Genomic DNA, 24,829 nt, shown 5'->3' with positions numbered 1-24,829 from the left:
TGGGAATAGGAAAGGAGGCGGTAGGTGTCTACCTCATTATACAGTAGCGGTATTCACTTGGAAGGAATCTCTGTAAGGGCCAGACCCTTAAAAGATCGAAGCAGGAGTTAGACAATAAAACATTTGACAGTTACTGCATGCAACGTGAAATAATTATCCAGTATAAATTATGAAAATACAGAGCGAAACATTTGAAGGGAAACAGATATCGAAAGATCTTTCTCGATGACCTTCCCCACCTGAATACATACTCCATTTTTCTACATGAAGGAAGAAGCTAGAACAAAAACATTAATTCGAGAACGACAAAAAGGCAGCTTCAAGTTGAGTGAAATTACGACAAATATTAAAGCAAAGACATTTAAAAAAATAGATTTCCGTCTTCTGGGTTGTTGCGCTGTGTAGTCTGGTCGATGTTAACCAACTTTTCATCGCCCTGATGACGGAGGCAGTATGACCTCTGAAACGTTGGTTAACATCGACCAGACTACACAGCGCAACAACCCAGAAGACAGAAATCTTTATACTCTGATGACGGAGGCAGTATGACCTCTGAAACGTTGGTTAACATCGACCAGACTACACAGCGCAACAACCCAGAAGACAGAAATCTTCATACTCATCGCCCTGATGATGGAGGCAGTATGACCTCTGAAACGTTGGTTAACATCAACCAGACTACACGGCGCAACAACCCAGAAGACGGAAATCTTCATACTCACCGCTGTGAGAACCTCAAGTCTTACACATTTAAAAAAAATTGAAATGCATTATTTTTCGGCGTTGCTTGTGGTGTAAAACTGCCCAACCTGTGCGGAGAGGGGCTATTTTTATTCAGAACGTCGTGTGTTAGTGTCGACTTGCAAAACGGTCAAAGCGGCACGCCATTGTACAGGACACATTAAAAAAAGGTGGCTATAGTAGGACTAGCTGATTCTGCCACTGTCTTTATTTGTTCCTTCCGTTTTCTTTTCCTGATTCTGGCTGCTGTTTCAGCAGGTAACCGCTGCCAATAGATCGTACACGGTACACACAGATTTGTAGCAAAATTGTTCCTTCTGAATCGTTACTCCTTTCCAACAGTCGGAGCCAAGGCACATGCAAGTCTATCACCATGTTTCCTTCATGTAGATACGATTTATGAAAGCCAGTAGATGCTTTTACTTAAGGACTAAACTCAGTTATAAAAAAGAACAATTGAAAAATTATTCATTATTCGCCATAAATTTTCATTTCTCTTAATCACCTGATCCACTTGTCATTTTTCGTTACTACTTACATTCCTTGCATTTTCATGAAACCAAGTTTCTCATCCTCTTGCTTTGCGTCCTCCACTTTCAAGACCTCCCTTTCCCGAAGTTGGTTCCTCGTCTTCTTCTCCCATTTCACCTCTTTGTAATTATTTATTAACTTCCTGGTCCCAAGGTGAAAAAATCCCTAGTAAAACAAAACTTTGTGTTGAATGATGTTGATTGGCACGGTAATTATGAATAATGAACTGAGAAGGATATAGAAGGAATTACTGAGATATACTCTAAGCTACTCCACCAGCATCCAACCCGAATTCCGGCCGAGATTCAACCCCCCACCCCACCCCATCTAAATCCCACGAATACTAAGTAAAAGTAGTAACCCGTGGAACCGGACGTTCGGTTTCACCATAAGTTAAAATTAGAATGCTTTTAAGTAGCTAAACTCACTTTATCAAAAGTTATAAAAATTCTAAACGAGTTTCATAAAATACTGAAAATTGATTGTAAAGTTAACTACGACGAACAGAGAAACAACTGACGTCACCACAGATATGCTGTGTGTACTGCAGCAATGAAAATAAATTTGTTCCATTAGATATGGAGTTATTAGGAGGATGAACAGACAAACAGCACATGCAGGAAGGAAATGACGTAAATACGAAGTCTTTACAATAATTCTAGCTCCCACGAAACAAACCATTATGACTCGGTCAGCATCATACCCATCATTATTTCCACTAGTGGAAAATACCTGTTTATGGCCAAGGACATTACAAGGCAATCCCCCACAACGAACTAATATCTTCAATACAATGGCAACCCTAAAGTAGTCACAGAAATGGTTCGCCTCTCATTTTCCACGCCTTTCACAATGTAGCTTTTATATGTGACAGAAGCTTTACATGTGTGAGCTAATGGACTGTTTTTGTTTGGCACTACTCGTGACGTTTAACCCATATACTTTTATTCTGTTTGTTTTCACACTACGGTCTCAGTTTGTGGCTACAGTAATGGACCTCTTTATATCACATCACCCCGACCACCGTTCTCATCCGTCTTTTATTGATGATTCCATAAACATTCATCTTTTCTTTCCTTCTTTTTCTTCACGAGTAAACAAGCATTAAACTAAGGAAAAGCAAATACGTCGTTCTAAATTCTTCCTTTCCTTAACCGTCCCCTTAATGTTAGACTATGCGTGCCACAGTTTTGGGTTATCCTCTGCATGCATACGTACACTGCATACGAGAAAAGTAGAAATTTAATTTATTATATACAATTATTTTCAGGAATCGTTGGTTTCAAACTAGCACCAAAGAAAGTCTGTCACCAGCCTTCTGAGGTAATCTATTACAATCCATAAAGATTTACAACATTTCGACTTAGGAAATTTAATCCTGACACGACTTCATGCAATTTTTAAATGTAATTTAATCTGACTTAGTGAAATGAATACAATATATATCAATACGAATTAGCACAATTTCAATTATTATTAATAACAGCCGTGTTTAAGCCTGAATGGGCCAATACTAGTGTTATCACACATTACACTGTTTCGATAAATGAAGTGAATTGTATTATTATTCTATCGGTGTTTGTCATTATTACTGACAAGGATATATAATATAACATAAAATGTCAGAAACTATATGGACGATTAAGAACACTGGTCATAAAACATTGGTCACTATTTTGTAACATATTGAAAATAAGGTATTGTTTCTCATTGGGTGCGGATGTTGAAAGTCAAGTGAAATAACGAGGGCCACTTTGTGAATCGAGAGTAGGGAAGGATTTCCAAATAAGTAATCAGGAGGTGACTGTAGACTGTTTACAGATACTGTCTCGATATTAGACTGACAACTCGGATACGCAGAACGTTACTGCTGCGTGGACCTTCTGCGTATAAGAACTTCGAATATGAAAGCAATTAAAAATAGCGCACTAATACTTGAGTAGGTCGTAAACGTATCCCTCTGTGTGTATCCTGCGTCTTACTTGGTATTTGCATTCTCAAGATTCGTCGCCTAATTCAACATTTTTTAGGCCTACTCCGAGAACTTGGGATTATCCCCTTCGTGTGGACCCAACATACTGTTTTATTACTTGAGAAGGGGGCAGTGTCAGCCCCTGAAACGTTGTGGCTTCATCGTATTTTACTGAACGATGGATTTAGTCCAGAAAAACAGAAAGTTTTTAAACTACTCCTTAATTTAACTTGGTTTTACTTTTAATTGAAATATTACGTATTAAATTGACATTAATATAATATTTTTCAATCTTATAAGAATTCTACTTTCCTGTTTAGAAAAACAACTTCGTTGTTTTAATCTTCAATAAATGAATTCTTTTATAATTTCATTTTAATTAAAAGGCAGCTGTATGTAATTCAGCTTAATGTTCGAACGCCACTGCGCTTCAGCGTCCGTAGTATTGTACGCCACTGATATATATATTCCGAGGCATGCTACCACGAGTACAAGGTCATTAAGTTGAAACTGTTCGAAATTCAAATACACAGTCTGTGGTTTCTGCATTACCAGCGACGCCAGATAGTTATAGATAGTTGTTAACTTCCTGATTCAAGTAGGCCTACATCGCCTTTAACTTTGACTTCAGAGATTAGCAACAGTGCTTCGAAATAACGTGTTTTGTCTACGAAGTGGTTTATCAGCATTTAATACTCAGAATGCAATGACGACTACACTTTACTCTTAATTTATACTTACACGACGTATCTTAGTTATCAGAATTACGAAGATTATGGCTGATATTTAAATGATTATGAATTTATATAAATGGGAAAGAAGTGCTACATCGAACTCCATGAAGAAATGTGTTTGTTGAGAAGCTTATATTCGCTTAGTCAGTCAAGAAATTCCCAAGAAGTTTTTAGTATTGTAACTCGTTACAGACACAACTATATAATCTACTTTCTGTACGGTTAGCGAATTATTATGAAGTTCAATTCATCTTATAAGGAATACCTGTATTATAGCATTAAACACTAAATATGATCAAAACTTTCTGAAGTGTTCAGACCTACACGTAAAAACTTAATTTCTTATGGTTTGCGTGCGACTATTTATTCAATATATTCGCTACCGTCCATATCCGGTTTGTCTTCTTCCAAGACCAGATGATTCATCGTGTTGTGGTTACAGAAAAACACCTTACATGGTTAGCATACATGGATTTCTATTGTGTGCTAGGATATGAAATGGATTCAACTGGCTAAGAACAGCGTCCAGTAGCGGTTCTTGCATATACGACAGTGAAGTTCGGATTATATAAAAGCTGTACAACTATTAAATTGTAAATAAGGACTCTGTTCTGCTCCTCAGAGTTAGTTAAACGGTTTTCCTCTTCAACCGACATGGACTCCGATTATAAAATTCAAGACCGCTCCAGTTCATTCAAATATCAGAACGTCGTATCTATTAAGAAACGGCGCATGTTTAATGGTTGGTATGAAGCATGTGTGTCCCTAGGGTAAGGGATGGCGCCAACAAATGTCTACTGGTCTTACTTATATCTGACAGAGAGAGCATAAGGAATCCACTTATATACTGATGGTACATCTACATATTTCATTATCACACTAACTGCTCTGAACTTTGGACTTAACAATTATCCAACTTGCTGTCCCCGAGGCCGTATTGCCCCGATGCAAGCGTAGACCCTCTCCTTTCCGATAACAACTAGAACATAGTCTTCCATTGGTCATGGAACACTTTGTATGTGTCTGTATACTCATACTGTTTCATATACAAACATGTAAACAATCGCATCCATAATCAATTTATTACACGAAGGTACCTGTTAAATACAGAAATAACTTTTCGAACGGCATACAAAAATGTGTGGCATAATCCGTATATACTGACGAATTACTTAAAATGTTTATTAGAAAACTAACCAGCTTTCTGTTTACAGAATCCTTAGGGCTCGACAAGAAAACATTCCTTTCGGACATGATCACAAGCACGTCCAAAGGTTCGCGTACTCATGACTTGCCTCCCTACGATCCTTTAAATATCATTTGTATTGAGTATGTAATGATAGTATTGTAATAGATATACTCACCCAACTGCATGCATTTCTTACTCCCACCGGGAAACGTGCCCAGTTCTCCACAACGCAGTGTCAAATACCACAGAACCTGCAAACAAACAAATTTAGAACACATTTTAATGTGTGCATATTCTATATATGTGTACGTGTGTGCGGATGGATGGATAGATTATCGTATGCTGAACTGCAATAACAATAACTTTAACATTAGTAAAAGCAGTATTGCTAGAATGCTTAAGAATCTCCATAAATTAAACAAGTTTAAGTGTAAAGAAATAACGTTTGTGGTTTTAGTTTGAAACTTGCTTGTGCTCCGAAGATGGCTGTCTTCAGGACCCTGATGATGGAGGCAGCAGGTATCGCTGAAATGTTGTGAAGCTTCAGACATATTACAGGCACTACAACTCGGCAGACATCTCTGGACTCACTGCCGTGGTAACCTAAATTCTATTCCCATTTGTGACTGACGTTTGCATGCTTGTTTTCAAAGGCTTGATACTTTATTATAAATAATCTGTATCATTATGCTTCGAGCAGAGGAAGACAATAGGATATTTAGGCCCATGAATAGGCAAGTCAGAGGTTTCGTTTACAAACCTTAACTTTCCCACAGTTCATGGAATAGGCCAACACAATGATCTTTAGAAGTCTTCCAACATAAAAGGACGAAGTAGGAACTCGGTGAGTGGGCCGTATGTATCAAACTGTAGTTAACAATTGGGTACAAAGTTTCCCGTACATAGTCTTCGGCGGCACGGAAACTATTTTCTGTGTGTGTTAAAGCTTGCAGCACTTTCGATAACTTTACGGATGCTTTTTAGAGGATTAAACAAAAACTCTCTTCCTTGAAGAGGTATTTGTAGTCTACAAGAAAATCAACTTAGAATTCGATGGTTCCTCATGAGTTCGCTACGGAATTTACACTCAATAAAAGCACCGTACACCGTCGAAAACATTTATTTTTATTTCGCCACATAAGCGTATTAAGACTTACCAAAACAAACTCTGCCAATAGAAACCTTATGTTTAAAATTTAAATATATTTTTTTCGGGTGCCAAGCCAGTATATTTCAGTTCTCGAAGTGATATAAATCGCAGTGCAAGGCAAAAATAAACCTGTCGCTTAGTTCTATTCAATGAAGAAAATTAAACAAATGTTGTATTCATGTCCTTGGAAGACCTCACTATTAAGTGTACATTGGAATATTATTTGATTAAAAATACCTCCAGTGTTTATTCTATAGGCAAAAACTCTTAAAATATAAATTATTCCGTACATTACCCACCACGAAATACTTTGTTGTAAATTAATACAAATTATGTATAATATATATCTGTAATGAGATAAATGGAGTAGTTCATTTAGAATAAAGAATTGTAACATCCTAATCGCCTTTTCCATCATCAAGTTTTCTTTTCTCTAAGGCAACAGAAAGAAAGACAAAGATAAATTGTACCAAGAAGGTTATCGGAATAGTGTATGCCCCATCGAAACAAGAAGTCAACACAGCAGACTATGAAAAGAGACAGCATTTTAAGGAGAACAAAATTTATACGTTTACCTTTAACGTCCGCAGTGGAATTAGCAAGAAGAGCTAGAAAGTATTAATTTTGTAAAACACAATCGCAATGTTTCCTGGGAAGAATAAGGTTAAGTAGCTTAATGCAAAGAACCTTATAACAGACCAGCAATATACAAATGAGGTCTGCAGTGGCCGCGCGGTCTGAGGCGTGGGCCTTGTGCCGCTTGGTCGCTGGGACCGTGGGTTCGAATCCCACTCAAGCCATGGATGTTTGTGCTGTCCTGTGTACAGGTAGAGGCTTTGCGACGGGCCGATCCCTCGCCCAAGGAGTCCAACCGAATGTCTATAGATCAAGCCAAGGAAAAGTTGGGACCCGCAGTGCTCAGGCACTTGAAGAACGGGTCGTTCCCAGTATATACAAATGCATTCATCAGCTGCAAGAATAAATTAAACAAACCGTACAGGAAAATGTTGTTATGATGATAAGATTTCGGTAACCTTCTATCAGGCTACACGGCGCAACATCCCAGAAGCCAGTCATCATCAAACTCTCCGCCGTTAAACCCCGGAATCTCACCGAAATACGTTTTATCGGTACAGGTTTGGTTCTTGCATCATTATTCCTTTGAATTATAGACAGGTTCAAGTAATATAAACTTTTACTTCAATAAAACTACATAAACTATGGTACGGAGGGTCTTGTCAAGTTCTGTGTAGAATATTAGACAAATTATGACCCATCAAATATGATCACTTTTGTGAATGTTGAGGCGATCTCTGAACCAAATAGCTCCAGTGTTACATGGAACTTGTCTCGCTGGAACTCTTGCATACTGTGTCGCCGTAGTCAATCGGTTTAGAGCTGCCAACAAGACATTAGCATTCCAATCCATCCCTGGCACGACACATCCTCGTAAGTGGAAGAAGGGATCATGGCGCTGGACCAAGAGCTCATATGATATCTCCGTGCTTCGTTGACCGCTACAAGTACACGCGCTGGGTTGACTAGACAGCTTTGGAAGACCGCCAAACAATGGCATGTACCATCTTGCTTCCGCCTTGAGGCTCGTAGTTATTATTTTTAGTCATTTCTATTTCGAATTGTAATTTGTAATGTTTATCTTAAAATATTCTTTTAAACTCCACTTATCACTAGTATTAATGAGTACTTGGAGGGATTTATGGGCCCCCAAATCATCACTTTCCGAGTTTCAATTCAGAATGCTTCGTTTGATAACCTTAATAATATGTAGGATTTGAGGTTTTCACGGCGATGGGTCTGAAGATGGCTGTCTTCTGGGTTGTTGCGCCGTGTAGCATGTCCATGATGATAGAGGCAGCACGGACCTCTGAAACGTCGGAAAACATTTACCAAACTACACGGTGTAACAACCCAGAATACAGCCATCTTCACCTTAATAATATTTGGCAAAAAGTAAAATCTAATGAGTTCTTTATTATGAAACTTTCTTCAACCTTGCTTCCATCCTGTTAAGTTGTGAGCATTGTCAGTGTTCCGTCCTCAGACAGCATTAACCTGTCTTTATCACTTAGGTTAAAAGAACAGACAGACTGGAAGACGAAAGACATGAACTGAATTTCGATTCTCGTTCCAAATCAAGTCTTTAGATCAGGGATATTTTGAAGAACATCAATGTGGGTGTACACGAGTTACACATGTTGAGGTCTCCATTAACAGAAGTGCATATTTGTGTTTTATAAAAGGATTCTGTGTTTGGTACGGCAATAATGTTGCACTATATATCATTGTAAGCATAGAATTTGTGCTGTATTAATCATTTCTATCGTATAAAATATTTTTTATAACGCAACGAACAATATTGACATGAATACTTTAAAAGTTAATAAAATCTATAAAACTGATACGAATGTTTGTTTGGGAAGGCCAATTTCTGGTAACTAACAAGTCAGCAAACGGAATCCATCGTAATGAACTTGCTTCCTTCTTTCATGCAGGGTGAGAACAGCAAGTAGACAAAGACATCCTCATACACGACTAAACACAAACAGGATAACAAGGTAACAGGATCAGCAGGCATACCAGCTCTGCCCAGAATAGCCAATTGTATATGTGTAAGAGCTACATGATATTGCACCATCTGTCTGCTAGTCAGAAAGCACAAGTTCGATGTTATTACGAATTCCTCCTTTCTAATTAAAATTCCTTCGCACCCTTAACTCTGACAAAACTACAGTAGAACTTTTCGCTTGACGAAGACTAGAAAACTCTAAACCAAAGCACTATCGCCAATAACTAGGTTATATTACCAATATTTAAGTACTGCTAAATGTTTGCCCTTTTTCTGTCACTCATTTACTTGCATATTAACCCTCTAAGCCAAAGGTTTTCTACATACCATTCTGCAAATTACAACTCCCTCTAACAATTCACCGTGAAACAGCGACTTTTTTCAACATCTGCAATCTATATTCCTTTTCAGAGTGGGAGATCATGTTTCGTACCCATACAAAACAACAGGCAGAATTATTTTTTTGTATATTTTAATCTTCAGGTTCTTAGAAATAAGACGGGAAGACAAATTATTTTGAACGAAGACAGAGGGCAAAGATTTCATAGGTTAGATCCACCAAAGGGAAGATAAAATTTACAAGCCTTTTTTATACTTGCATTCTAAATTGTTTAAATTAAATCCAAACTAGTTTTAAACAAAAACTTAGGTACATGTCCGTGCAAAATGAAGCCGATGTAACAGATCTCGTTCTTCATCCTGTCAGCAATGTTATGTTACATTTTGTCGCCAAACATCAAAGTGCATTGAATAAGGTTGTTCCTCTAAGGTACTAGACTGTATAACTAATTTTGATTATACGTTCCCTATCCATAAAAAGGACAACTTAATTCTATTTTTTATTATGCATGGTATACAAAGTTTTAGAAAACGGGTAACCGTATTACTGTGGTTTTGAATTTAAAGAAGAATTGAATCGAATTAATAGGCTACAAGATATTCCAAAGCTTCACAGTGTTATACGTGCATAGACAGTCAATTGTTTTTCAGACTTAAAAGATAACAACAACATTAGGAATACAAATAAAAGAACGCTATCAGTGATATTTACAAAACTCTTAATTTCTTGAAAATACATTGTAGTGAACAGCATGAAATGCGAAATTACGGGCACAAAGATATATTCATAGTGTTAATCCTTCTTTTAAAGATACTTAAAGTAAACCCGTGGTAACGTGTAAGGTGCACATTTCAGAACCTAAGAACTGTGAAAGTAAATGGACGTTCGATATTCGTTCATAACATTGTGTAGGCGTCTAGAAACCACCGTGTAGTTCATGCTTGTTCATGCTTATGTTTATTTTAACTGAGATGTTATCGTTAAAACAGTTTCCTCCAATTATTTTTCACGTCATCAGCTATTACGGCTGAATATGGCAAGTTCGTAGCTAATGCTACTTGAAAGGTCAGAATACGATGTGGGGTTTTCTAAAATATCCGAAAAGTAAACTGTAACTCTTGACAGGTTTATTAAACAGTGAACTATTTAAGTACGTTACTTATTTACATCTGTAGCATATTCTTGGCTTTATGATAAAACATTACATCCAACTCACCCTTTGTTTTCAATGTCTCTTCCCTATACTAAGGAGGCGAACTATTTTGTAAGAAGCATAGAACATCGGCGCTTTATTTCTGTAATGTGAAAAATGTAACGACCACTAATACAGCATATTTAAGTTTACAGAATGTCAATGTAGAGTTGAGTGACTCTCCTTATATAATTTCTTGTCCTTAAAAATACAGATTCTGTTGTAAACGGTCTGCATAATTAAAGTTACATTACGGTATATTTCAAAATAAATATTACTTATAGTGTTCTTCTACGACACACGAAGGCGTCAATGCCTTCTCTTATCATATTTCGATAATGAAGTTGCTTTCCCACCTTAATTATTAGTCCCTTTGAAGACAGAAGTTTCGGCAAGCTATACTCCCTGGGGTCCGATGTTAGCTCCTAGTTAAAACAACTCGAAATTCCGGTTTCACCGCAATGCTTAACGTATACAAAATGATTCTCCTAACTTCTCTCCCCTATTCACTAAATTGAAATTTATAATAATATTACGACAGAGAAGCAGTCATTGTTTAATGTGGGATTAGTAATTAAGGTTATGAAGATGTTAGTTACTAGTGCCAACTTTATATCATCGCTTACAAGGCCCGTGTTGAATTAATAAACATCTATGGAAGATGCATTACTTGCAGATATGGCAGGCGTTGGCAGAGGAAGGCAGGAGAGTGTAAGACCAAGTAAACTACATTCACTTGACTTCAAAGTGGATTTTGTGGTAAACCGAGTGAGTCAAACCAGGAAGACGTTCGAGAGTGGGAGAGGTAATAAGCTTCATAATGCACAGGAACCACAGGACAAGGTTGGATGAACTTGTTACTTGCCTTGAATCTCGCAAACAAAAGCAGTAACAAGACAGTTTAATGTTCGATCGCTACTCCATTCCCCAAAATCTGTTATATAAAAATGAATGTAATTATATTGTACGAATGCTTTTCCAACCAGAACAGAATCCAGTTCTTGTTTTGATTATCACTGCGAGTAGCACCAAACCAAACACTACAGTCACGAAAGCCTGTTCATCGCGTCATAAGTTAATGAATGGTGAATGAGACGGTTCCCAGTACGAAATAAATGAATGCCATAATGGTGCATCCTTGTTCCCCGCGTCTGATATCAATTTGTGGCTAGTAGCTGCACACTATCGTCATTTTTTATAATTGATTTCTTGTTTATAACAATTATGAGTCACAGTCTGATACACAAGAACAAATATTTTCTTTTTTTTCCTTGGGCTGGAAGCATAAGAAATGGACCTTATGCTTCTAAATAAGAGTTTTAATACAGCGGAATTAACCCACATTTTGACGAGATTTACGATACCGCCAACAAATTAGTGTGCCTCGGCAAATCCTTTACAAAATCCTGGCCTGGCGAGACTGAGGAAAACCTGAAAGCCTCTGTCTGGATAGCCAGCATCACAGCTGAGATAGTCTATACGCCACCGCATTTGCGCGTAGTTACTGCTATAAATGGAGAGTCGTTTATGAACGTCGTTCCAAGCATATGTCCTGAAATGCTGCAGCAACTGTTTCCCAATATCAACCCACCCATCTTTGGAACATTGCATCTAAATTTTTTTAAGCTCAAGTTTAAAACGAAATTCTGTGCTTGAGATTGTATTTATATTAAGAAAACTTTGCGCTGAGGTAGAGTAAAAAGATTAAATTACACTCGTCTCTCAAGAGCCAATGAAAATCTATTATCCTCAAACACGCAGGTTTAAGTTCCACGTTGTTAACATAGCCATGTTGCAGATGTCAGCATTTGCTCTTCATACAGGCGTACAGAGTAAAGATCTAAAGTTTTGAGTTAAGAGTTCAAACTTTTTGATATTTTTAAGTCCACGAGCTTTCTAACTACAGTAGTAGAAGCATGCCGGCTCGCAATACTGTGTAGAGTGTGAATAACTTAACAGCAGGAGGGTCATATAACCAGCTATGCCCCAGGTTATATTAGTAATCATATACTGACTCGTTAACGTCCTGGCTTTAAAGCTTCCAACGGCTTATCTGCTTTCATAAAGTATTCGTAAATAAACTCTGTTAGTTTACCCCACGTACCTAGGTCCCCCTCTCATAACTCCGTTAAACGTGTTCGTTTAATTGTGTGTACACTTATCATCACTTGAAAATTATTCCACCAATTCTGTTTTAGTCTAATGGCGCAAGTTTATATTAGAAATTCGTCGTTTTATTGCTTAAACACATTACATATTTTGAGAAGTACGATATAATTCATGTTAATAATCTATTAATACCAGTAGATTTTGATGCACTTTTACGAAGTTAAAAATAATATCTAATAAATTGTATTAAAATTCAAAATGTAGCATATGATATGGGAAGAAAATAGCAGATTGCTAAATAGCGAGATCCATACAATTTTATATGCCGAAAATATAATCTGCTATAGTCTTATATAATCGTTTTCTAGGTCTTCAGAAGCATCTCATCTCATTAGCAAAATACATTTAAATATTTCAGCAGGCAGTCAGTCCTAATTTTCTCAAAGTACACATACATGCCTTTCGTGGAGAGACTACAGGGCTATCGGCACTGTAATGGCGTATTCAGCCCGGGTACTGTCTGCTTTAAGCATTACCAGCTCCGCTTTTTTGGAAGTAACTCTTGAACAATTAAAGCGAGAGACAGTAACGAACACTAGGCAGAAAATATGAGTAAGGCGCCTTAAGGACGGTTAATGGCAAGGCAAGGGAAAAGTCAAGATTTCAGAAAATAACTGAAAATTCAGTAAAAACAAAATAAAGCACATGAATGCAATCAAAGTTTGATGGATCATTTGAATAAAATGGCAGGTGGCAGGATACACAAAACAGATTCTCTGTGGCTTGTATCAAAAGGAGACGGAGACCAAGGAATACGCCTTGTTAAATGTGGAACGAGTACGTTAAGTCAGAACTGACTTGAATGCCTGTACAATGAGGTGAAGAAGCATGGGTTTCTCGCTTCCTCCCGTAATTTATAAGAAACTGGACTGTAGATTTAACATATTTAACTTCACAAATTTCTGATTACGTCCTTAGTAAGAAATTCACAATTCATACTGGTGTTTCTTCAGCACTACGCTTCATGTGTTCATACGTTGTAAATGATAACAGTCAATGTCTCTTTTCATATCGTATGTTTCTGTCGGTAGTGTATTTCAATTTCTGAGCAGTGTGCCACATTGCAAATAGGCTAAATAACATTATAAGTTCCCTTATTAAAACTGCTAAGCTATCCTTTCCTTTCATAATAATAATTCAGCTTTATTTCTTCATTAGAGTGTTTGCCAGCAGAAAGCAGTCTGTAACAGGCAGACACTAATGAAAAACGTATTAAAGGGAAATAATGGAACAAAATTAAACTAAATATTACTCAATCCCGTTTATAGAAAGTGCCCTCAAAGAAGACATTGTTGTTGCTGAATATGTCCAGAAATCTCCATATGCCATTTGCAGCACTGATGAAGGTCTATGTCCTAATGCACTGCTCACGATTAAAGTAGAAATTTTTCTTACGTGCTTTGAAAGCACACGAATACCAGCAGTGGCCATATTCACGTTACAATAGGAATAATACTAATGACATTAGAGTGTTTGCTAACAGCAATGAACCTATTAACAGCCAAAAACGATAAAAATACGCCAAATAAACAAAATACTATCTTTCTCTTATCTCTTTTACCCGTAGGTGTCGATGTTTTTATTTATTCATTTCATTGATCTATTTGGACAGTGGTAGGATTCCTTGGATGAGTGATCAGCCCGACGCAAGGCCTCTACCTATACAAACACAGAAAGACGCGGACAAACATCCATGCCTTGAGTGGGACTCGAACCCACGGTCCCAGCGGCCAGGCGCACGAGGTTAAACAAAATACACAACAGAGAAATATTTATAATAATAGCCTTTAAATTAATTAATTAATCATTTATTTCACACGTAGATGCAAACCTAATTAATTAAAGCAAATTAACAACCTGGAAACCTAGTACTTGCCAGCCCTGGGAAAAGCAGAGTTGTCATTAATTCAGCTGTGTGTAAGAGAAAATTGTATTTTTGTGAGAAAATTGCCACACTTTATCTTGTACGTACATTTTCAAAACATGAAAACTAACAAACATCATTCGAATCTCTACTGTGTCTGGGTGGTGTATCGAACAGAGAAACTATGGATAATAAAATAAAAATGGTTTTAGTAAGAAACATTTTAGAAATAAATTGCTCGGTAGATAAAAAGAAAGCGATGTAGCTCATTAGCATGTATCTGATGGAAACAGCTTATGAGGACGTGACCCATGGTAGGACTCAGAACGGTATTCACTGTTGGTATCAACAGCGCTGAAATTTCATGTTCTAGAACCGGAGACTAGTCAGTAAAGAAAATATGACCAAACTTCAGCCTGAGCTATACATTTCGAATATATATATATATGATTTCTTAGATAAAGTTCGTTTCTACTGTGTGTTGGTAGTAAATACAAATAAATAGTGGAATGGACTAATAAAACAGTAGAAAGCTAAATAACATGAAAGAAAAACTTCACTAAAAAGTTTCGTTTAGTTCTAAATACAAATTGAAACTGTCCTCACCAGAATTGTGGTCATTGATATAATAAAAGGCTGTTGCATGTCTTAGATGAAAGAAAATAAGGTTACAGCAGAGACAGAAAATAAAATTAAGGTAAGAAAGTTTGTAGAATATGCAGTAAGTTACGGATACCTCACACACAAACTATGCAAGTATAAAAACACGAGATTAAATTTAACAAACGTTGGTGGAATTACATGGGTTATTATTTAGTCCCACATTAAATATAATGTATGTTAGAAGGTTATATAACATAAGGGGATTATTCGTATCTTTATCGTTTTATTTTGGCTAGACAATAGCCCAGAATTTTCTAGTGTAGCGGATTAGCATATGTTAAAGTAGGACGAGCAGATGCGGCTCCAACCAGACCTACAGCCATACTCATAGAAATGAACATTCAAACCAGGCCAGTTACGTTACAAATAGCAACCGTATATGCAGTATGGTCTCATAAGGGGCTCAGAGTAATATCTCAGATTATCTCTGCTCTATAATCACACTCTATTACAGGGCCATATATAATATTTTAAACCCACATCCATACGCACAAATCCACGCATATATATCTCTTTTACGTTAAATCACCTTGTAATAACACAAGTAGCATTTTTTTGTTATAACAGCGTGTATTCGTGTCTCAATGCAAGAGAACTTGATGATTCACAGTTAACATAAAAGCGAATGAACCTGACATTTAAAATTTCAATCCCGTAATAAATGCCTTCTATTGAAAGCATTTTTAAGCAGGTGCATGCCAGCCCAACTACAACAGTAGTTACCGCACTACGTTAATTGTGTTTCGAGGGTTTCCTCAGCCATGGGAATGCCGTAACGTACCTTGAAATAGTCTAAAACGGCTTCCTGGAAAACCTTTCTATTTCACAAGGCGTAGTCACTCTGTCATAACACTCCACCTACTTCAAATAGCCTCGCATTTTATATAGTTTCGTAGCAAACCAGAATCCAATTAAATAGCCCATGCCTCAGCGAACACATTTCGAAGGTCTGTGCTCAACGTGATAAATTTTATTAATACAAGTCAGTATTATTATTTTTTTGTTTCGTTTACAAAATCCATCATATTTTCTGAAATGTCATACATGTTTACAATAATAAAAATTACCTCTTTGGACACCACTAGCAGTACTAATATTTTTTTTTGTTTTTTAGTGTTTTTATTTTACGAAATACTTATCTGTAATTAAATGCAACTGTTTGGACAAATTTAATAGGTAACTGTGCAGTGCCTTCTTCATTTTGTCATTTTAATATGACTCATTTTAATATTGTAATATTTTAATTTTGTAATAATAATTGTTTCGTAAACTTAATATAACAGCTAATTAATAATTCTGCACGTAGGCCACTTTTGGACCTTTGGGTTTATAATTTGATTCACGTGTACAATTTTCAGTTTCGGTTTGTAGTCCCCTAAGCCTGCGTCATCTACAGAATTTCATGTGCACTTTCATTCTCGCTTGTCTTGGGTTTATTAGCGCAAAATTAAAAAAATCATAATTGCGACACAACACGAAAGTCGCCCACATTTCGCACGTGCACCTTAAGCGTTAAAGGTGAAGTAGAAACTAATTCAAGAAGAGTTCCTTACTGACCTCGATTCGTACATTTGGCTAAATGATACTTTTGCATGTTTTTCTTCTAATGATTGCCCCGCATACTTAGAAAATTGCTGTTTACGCACACGGAATTGAATGAAACTTTTTTGCTTAAATATCTCTACTCTCTTTTGGAATGTTAAACTTATTTAGAATTATTTTAAAACTTCTTAAACTGCCTTTAAAATAAATTCAAGCGTACAGGTATTACAAAAAATCACCACTGAACCTGATTTGATTAAAACACTGAATGAAAGTTTATGAAGGCCATTTCAAAGAACTAAAACAGTTGAATGAGTTTCTGCTATGGTTAACTTCTCTCATTCATCTGAGACAATTTAGATGCTGCACATTTATCCGAAGGGAAAGAAGATGTTTAAGTACAACGTGGAACTCAAATCACCGGCTCTAAGTTAATGTTCGTGCACACAAGCGCCTTCTTCTTTAGTTAATTTTACTCTACACTAATTCCAAGAAAATATTATTTTCTCTAAGACGGGCTGTTGCCAGTCACTTATTCTCCGTATCTACCCTTCGCCGATCTTTTGAGTAGTGCTCTTAAACATTTGTATTTTTACATCTTTGGAATGCAAAGCGCTAGGTGAAACTTTGCAAGGCTTTCTTCACGAATCCTAAGAAAAGGCAATTAACCCTTTAAATCTGTAATCCCTTCTAAATAATATTTATAAATTCAGTCCGAACCGCAAACAAAACACAGCACTTCAACATTTCACCATTACAAGGAGCAATTACTTACTGCTGTCTGAGGAAATATTCACTGTTTGCAGTGAGGAACATATGAAACCCAAAAATATAAAGAACAGAATTATCGAATGTTAAAGTAGCTGGTATGATGATAGGAAACATCTGTGGCTGATTCAAACTATGTGTTTGGCATAACAAGAGGAATCTTTATTCAGTTAATAAGAGAAGTTAGCTCCCGAATGTGAGGCAGAACTGCTTTACACTCTGAAGTGCGGCTATGCTGTGATCATAAGCTCAATTAATCGAAAAAGTTATGAATACGTTTGGAACTGACCCCTTACATGTACATATTGTACGGAGCTTCAGTAAAAGTCAGTTTTGTCATAAGCTATACCTTGAAAAGTTGAGGAAGATTTTAACAAATCGGAAAAGTAGAATTGGCTTAATAAATGTAGAGGGTGTCGAACATAAATCAGTTCCAAAACAACTAGTTATAAGAATCTGTTTCCATGAGTTATGAATGGAAGAATATAAACTTTAAGCTAGATATTCAGCGTCTTCATGGACATTTTTTTAATTAAACATTTTTATAAAATTCTTGCAATGCCGATGTTAGCCGCTTAAGTCATAATATCGTGTGAACTTGCAGGTAGATAAAACCCATTCGGAGGAACCCACTCTCTGTATCTTCAGGGCTAGAGTACTGGGGATACAGACAATACTATCCACCGAATCACTAATCCCTACAATCCAGAATCAACATCTTCACTGCCCTGAGAAACTAAAATTTAACATATTCCTGCAATGTTCGTGGCAGGTCACCGGTTTTGCTTACGTCGTTCATAATTCGCTCTAGCATGATATTCTGTTAATTATATGCCACATATTTAAACGCACATTATCATACGTGTCTGCTCCCACTTAATGAAACTCCCAGATGTTACTTGGCTTACTTGTTACTTGTGTTCATGACACTGTGCTCGTATAGTTAAGTCATGCGTTAATGCCTAGTGCAACGAAGAAACCACATAATATGATGTCTCCTCCAGATTTATGTGTATTAAGCGGGGATGTTCACACAGAAATGACGTGCGTGAGGCGAACAGATATACTTTTCACATAAATAACAACAATAACTCACTTAATTTGTATAAAACCAACAAGGCCAATTACCGCCAAGCACTAAAAACAGCAACACAGAATAAGAAATAACATGTAATATAACAAAAACTGTAAGACACCGAACAATAACATTATTAAATAAGATGAAGTCCAAAGGTATATACAAAACCCAAAGAATGTGAACAAAGACATTTTAAAAGGAAACTTAATATAAACAATGTCATAAAATGTCCGTAAGCGAAATCTAATCTTTGTAAAAAATGTCACTATTCTTAAAAATAGCACTGGCAGCAAAAATACGTCTAGCTGAGGAACTAACAAATAATAAACACAGCTACATGAATATACACATCAGCAGCAATACTAGTTAATGTACTGACAAAACGTACTACTTAAAATCAGACAATTTTATACAAGAGAGACAAGAATTGTGTACATATCTAGCTGCACGCCGCACGAAACCAAATTAATAACAGGTAATAATGAGGAAAATGAAGAGTATCTGAAGCTAACTGAAGTCACGGAGATATTACAACACCAAAGCTGAGTTTTAACGGTAATAATTACTATTTCTGCCACGTTAGAGCAATAACAAAGGAAGTCAATTCTAATCAAATGTCAGGTACGATGTAAAAACACTCGAAAATTATATATCAGTTTGTATTTACATACGTTTTTCAGAAATATTAACCATGTATATCTGTGAAATAAAGACACAAGACAAGTTACGATTATTATAAGACCTTCAGGAATTATTATTTGCCAAGGGATGGTTGCAGCCGTGGATATTTATCATTTGCATAGTAAAATATATTTTGGAAGGGAGCCTTCATGAATGAACAGGAGGCAAAGGACACGCATTGATACTACGGAACATATAACCAGACCATGTAAAAGTCCGACCAGTACTTATTGCACTCTTGCGCTTAATAATGTGGTCAATCTTAAATAGCCTATCAGGAATTGGAGATAATTATTACCAGATGTACGCAATACTATAAATAATGTATCAGTACATACAGAATAGGCCTAGTAATTATTAACAGATCGGATCTTCTCCTATTTGTTAAGACTAAGAACGTTGTATGGTGAACTGATGTAGCAGTCTCATCCAATAAACAATTTCAGCATGGAAACGCCCCAGAGAATTAAGAGATATTTGGAGCATGCAGGAGAATTAAAGCACATACGGTGATTCAAGTTCACATATATATCACACTAAGGCTAAAACAGAGCAGGTTGGTTCAGCGGTAATAGGTATTCGGGAAATGAAATTTATTTTTAATATGGGGTTTCGTGGTTTCACTATATTTTCCAATAAAATCCTCTTGTTTGTCTACTCTGAATACGTGTTTTCGTTCTTTTACTCTATTCTTCCAGGAAAATCCTCCCGTAAGTCTGTTCTTAGAAGGAACTTTCGTGGTTTTACTCTGTATTTACAGAGAGGTTCTCCTGTTAATCTATTCTGAGTAGGGGCTTGCGTGGTTTTACTCAGTTTTTACAGACAAATACTAAAAGTCTTCTTCTAAACTCACTCAGAACTAACTCAATTTTAAACGGGCTCGAAGTTAATCTAAGGACCAACACTCAAATAAGATTCGATTTAGGCAGAAAATGATCCCCATTGATGTGAAGAGGTTGAAGAGACGAGGACTTGCAGCCCGCGGTGCGGCGCGCTGGGCGAGTGGGGGGGAGGTACGCAATATTATGGGAGGATGAAAATGTAATCCTATTACAAGCAGGGAATTCCTTATACCTGCCACAGTACGTGACCCGTTTGACCTCCTCTCAACCACAACGTCCTGCTATTTAACGAAGCGTTGCTATGCAGCTAGTGTTAGTTGGAGCAGCTAAGTGCAGTTCCAAAGTAACACCGTCTAAAGCTGTGTTTCTCAAGCTTTTCCATTTGCTAGCACTCTATATAATTCAGTTCAGTGTCTCACGGAAGACTGCCTAATGTGTTATTGTAGAATTGCTTTCATGTATACCATGTATAGTCATCATAATTCTGCATACTTCACCGATTGTACACAGTTCGTTCACCAATAAAGTTGAATGCAATTGTTCCTTCCTGGCTCCCAGGAGAACCTGTTATTATAAAAGATTAGTTGATTTCCTTGCTTTCGTGTGCTTAATTTAACAAACTTAAACTGCATGTTGCGGCAACACACCGAATGAACTCCTTTTTTTGTAAGCTGAAGATACGGCTTTTGAATATCTGCAGAGGTTTAGTAATACAAAATTGTGTGAGTTCCCTCGAAAATTTTGTGTAAATGCCAACGCAGTGCTGCAAGCAGTAACATGTCATTCCATACGAATTTCCTGGCCATGTCGTCGCCTCATTCGACACTTTGCTTATCACAGACCGTCAATGACTACAATAAAATGAAGCACATCGTATATAAATCAAAAACGTTAATTCCTCTGTCCTCTCGCCTGTAGGATATGAGTTTAATATCATCGTGAGATGATTTGTACTTAGAATTGGGACGAAAATGTCTGCAACGTGCTAAACTTTGGTTTATGAATGTTGGATTGTTATTACTTATCACAGATGAAAAATTGTAAATTATAACACGTCAACATTCCTAGTGCTTTATATTTTGTAATGTGGAAAATAAGAGATTCGTGTGAACCATTCTTATAACACGCTACTGCAAACAGAATTTACATAATCTCAGACCAGCTGTCGATCTCGGTAGTTCCCAAAGATTTTCATGTTAATTCTTACAGTACGGCGCAACAGCTGGATGGTAAGCACTCATGCTTCGATTCAAGAAATCATCGATTTCGTTCTTCGCCCGGATGTTGGGTAGCAGGAACAAGAGAGATCAGCTTTCTTTCTCAGAAACCACAGCAAATCACGGGATGTAACAAAATTATCCTTGTTTGCACCTGACTACACTTTTCCCAACTCGTCATTTGCAATCACCGACAATGATTTATAATGCATAATTAAATAAAATGACAAAAAACATGTCGTTTAACCTTTATCGTTAAACGACGTACTTTTGTCTCTTAACAATAATATTCTCAGCCAATCGGTTGCAGTTTGCAGTGTATGGTATGTTATGTATTCTGATAAAAGAGCATTTTTAGCCTACAAAATTTATATTCATTCCACACATAGGTTAATTGTGACAGAAACTCGTTTGATTGCTTTAAAATTTTATGAAATGGTTTTGGGAAATACAAATCTGCATTCTGGTTTAATCCTGTGGCTTTGGTAGTGAAAATTTTGATAAAAATTGATCTAAAAACGAATGTGATTATTTTTTCGTGTGATACAGACACATAATAGGGATGAGATGTACAATTTTAACACAAATTAGTGTATTATTCCCTTTGTATTACGTATTAGACCAAAGTAAAAACAAATGTTCTGTGCCTGAGCACCACTTTTTTGAAAATTTATGATGATGGTTGGTACAAAGCCCCACGTAATCGAGATATTTTTATTATATATTTGAGTGATTAGCATCACTCTCCGACCGCTTATCTCCGATGAAGGAGCCCCAAGTAGACACGGACGTGGCTTAGTTCAGGCGGACAATGGCCAGAGTATCACAGCAGGAGCCCGGATTCGAGCCCAGAACAAGCCATGTGGCATACACAGTCCGCAAGGTGGTACTAAGACAGGCTACTCTCCGAATTCTTTAGGTTTCCCCTGTCAATATCATTCCACCGCTACTTCATATTCTTTCGTGCATTGTCTGGGGGATTTATAATGGAACCGTTAGCTGCCGAAATTTCATTCAAGCAATAATAACGATTCACCGGACAATATTCTTGGTAAACCCAAATATCCTATCTGTAAGTGGTCGGTAAAAATGTATTTTATACTCCCCTCGGAATCCAACAAGCGATTGTTCAGATCGCAGGTCGCCTCTTTGCTCACCAAAATACCTCGATTTGTATTTAATATCTCGTGTGCAACCAATGAAAGTTCTAAACATACTGAACGCCCACAAGCAGTTGGCAGTGCGTTTCGTATTATTCTTGTTTCGTCTTCCCTTCCACCACGTTTCACGTGTCGGAACATGTATACTGTTCCTGATGGTGTTTGCTCATGTCTAGTTTGCTTCACCATACACCAGAAGTGTATCTCAATATTGGCTTTCAGTATCATGTTCTTTTATCCCGTCCCCATTTTTAGACTTTATCGGAAATTCTGTGCCACAAAAGTTCTCTTGTAAAATGGACTTTCTGGTGCTACAGAAGATAAACTTCCATTACCAGGACAATCACATCGAGTGCTTAGTCTATGGGAGGACCGTTGTAGACGAATCCTGTTACAGCGCTTTTCCAAGGTTCTGATGTACCTCGGATACAGACACGTCCGATTAATTCTAATTTTGGTAACTACAATTACTATTTTAACTTAAACTGGGGGATTAAATAGTAAGATGGGTCCAACGTAGTGCATAGTTTATGCGAAATCTCTATCCCGAACACTTAGGTAATACTAGAGTTAGGGGTTTACTGTCTCAATTAATCAGGCTATTAATAATTAGATTACATTTTAAATAAAAACTAAAGGTTCCTATTGATAGAGAATTACAATTACTATTGCTGAAGTTCTGGACATTCTACAACGTATGATATTTTGAAATGAACCCATCGTTTCGAAAACAGGATTCATTTCCTAAAAACTGTGTTCTCTTCAAAATATCAGACTTTGGACAAAGTTATGCTATTATTATTATTATTATCAGCAGCAGCAGCAATATGTTCAGTTAGTGAGAATGATTTGAAGTTGTTAAACACTTTTAAAGTAGATCTACCTTCCGAATTTCTCTGTCGTTCTCTTCAAAACAGACGTGCCTGGTCTCCGGGCAATACAAAATTTCCTATTCCTGCCCTCAACCATCTTCGTCGTCGTATATGATTTCCTGTTGTACACGTTGTCTTGAATGTTGTGAATATCGTTCCCGTAAGTGCTAATGAAAAGTTTCTAAAACAGACGCTAACAACATTAAAGAGCCATGTAATATTGTCACACGCTGAATAAACTGTTTATGAGGTTCTGAGGCGGATTCCCAACCATGCTGCGGGCTCACCGATATCATAGCTCAAACCGGATATTATGTACGTAATGAAAGTGTGATGCAAGCCGTCGTATCGGTGATCAACTTTACGATGGCGTTCTAATGCAAATTCTACCTATATACACACAGCACAAAAGTTTAAAAAGAAATCAGCAGAAAGTACGTAATCGCTACTGACAAAAACAGTTATTGTAATGCATGGACAGCGAAATGGCCAACTACAGATATAGCAAAAATTAAAAACAAATAAATACAACCAAGATAATAAGAAATTAATTATAACAAATATTAAATAATTATACTCTACAGAGGCAAACTAATGAACAAAGCCTTCTGATATAAACAGGGTTACTTTAAATTACGCTTCAATATAACCAAATGTTTAGTAAACATGTCAACATCTTAGCACATAGTACTTGAGGCTAACGCACATCTAATGTAGAGACAATAATAATTACAATAAAACAACACCGCCAATAATTATTTATTTTTTATGCAAACTTGCAGAAATGCATCAAGAAGCAGGAAACATTAAGATACGACGAAGCTACCTTGACTGAAATACAAGAGACATACAAATGCAAAGGCGAAGGTGGTCCCGATAATAAATTTTGCAGATGGCATCTGTGGCAAACTCTCCAAAATCTGAATGCAGCATTTCATTAATTTCAAGCGTACTTTCAATAAACTACTACCTAATAAACCTCTGGGATGTGGTTTCACTCTGGATCTCGGACAAATATTCTGTAAGATGGTGTAAAATTAAAAATAACTGTAATAAGAGTTAGTAATAACACACTCCAACTAGCACTCCTGATTTTTATTCTGAAAGTAGTACCTAGTTCAAATCTCGACTTGGGAATCAAATATCAAGACTGGCGCCTCATGATTTTCTCAGTCCCTCTTGCCAAATTCCGAAACAGTAACTTAAATCAGGCTGCAAATATTTCTACAGAATGATTTCCAACTTATATTTATTAATGCATTAAGCACCAAAGGTTTTTAATACATTATTCAATGCAGCATCATTTAATTAAAAATATCTGCTAGTGAAATGTATGTATTCTGTGAACGTATATGACTTTTACTAATTTAATAACAGCATTGGATATTTTCACCATTCTTATGTTTTTATACTGAACAATTTTGAATATAATCTCTGCCTAGCGTAATCCACCTACAGTCTCTGAAGCACACACTACACTTTTGAACTTGTTTCTATAATGTGGGTGGACACAAGCAATTTTAGTTGCCCCAAGTTT

At 36.7% G+C, this 24,829-nt stretch overlaps 1 long non-coding RNA gene across 2 annotated transcripts in view; it reads right to left on the bottom strand.

The window, feature by feature from the left end:
- The window catches only part of LOC110827961 (uncharacterized), a 500,889-nt gene that overhangs the window by 409,014 nt on the left and 67,046 nt on the right, over positions 1 to 24,829 (bottom strand). The window contains exons 3-4 of one of the 2 annotated variants that reach the window (XR_002542517.2): positions 5,343 to 5,418; positions 1,274 to 1,437 (exon numbers count right to left, since the gene is read on the bottom strand). This is a non-coding gene — a long non-coding RNA (uncharacterized LOC110827961). Of the gene's footprint in view, positions 1 to 1,273; positions 1,438 to 5,342; positions 5,419 to 24,829 lie in introns of those variants that run through there. The other variant, XR_015537743.1, reaches the window with a different exon arrangement.

The sequence above is a fragment of the Zootermopsis nevadensis genome, unplaced genomic scaffold (assembly GCF_977971745.1).
Source record: "Zootermopsis nevadensis isolate Lab colony 2312 unplaced genomic scaffold, Znev_1.0 Znev_ptg000029l, whole genome shotgun sequence".
Taxonomy (NCBI): Eukaryota; Metazoa; Arthropoda; class Insecta; order Blattodea; family Termopsidae; genus Zootermopsis; species Zootermopsis nevadensis.
Note: the sequence above shows the minus strand (reverse complement) of the source record. Positions and strands in the feature narration are given on the sequence as shown.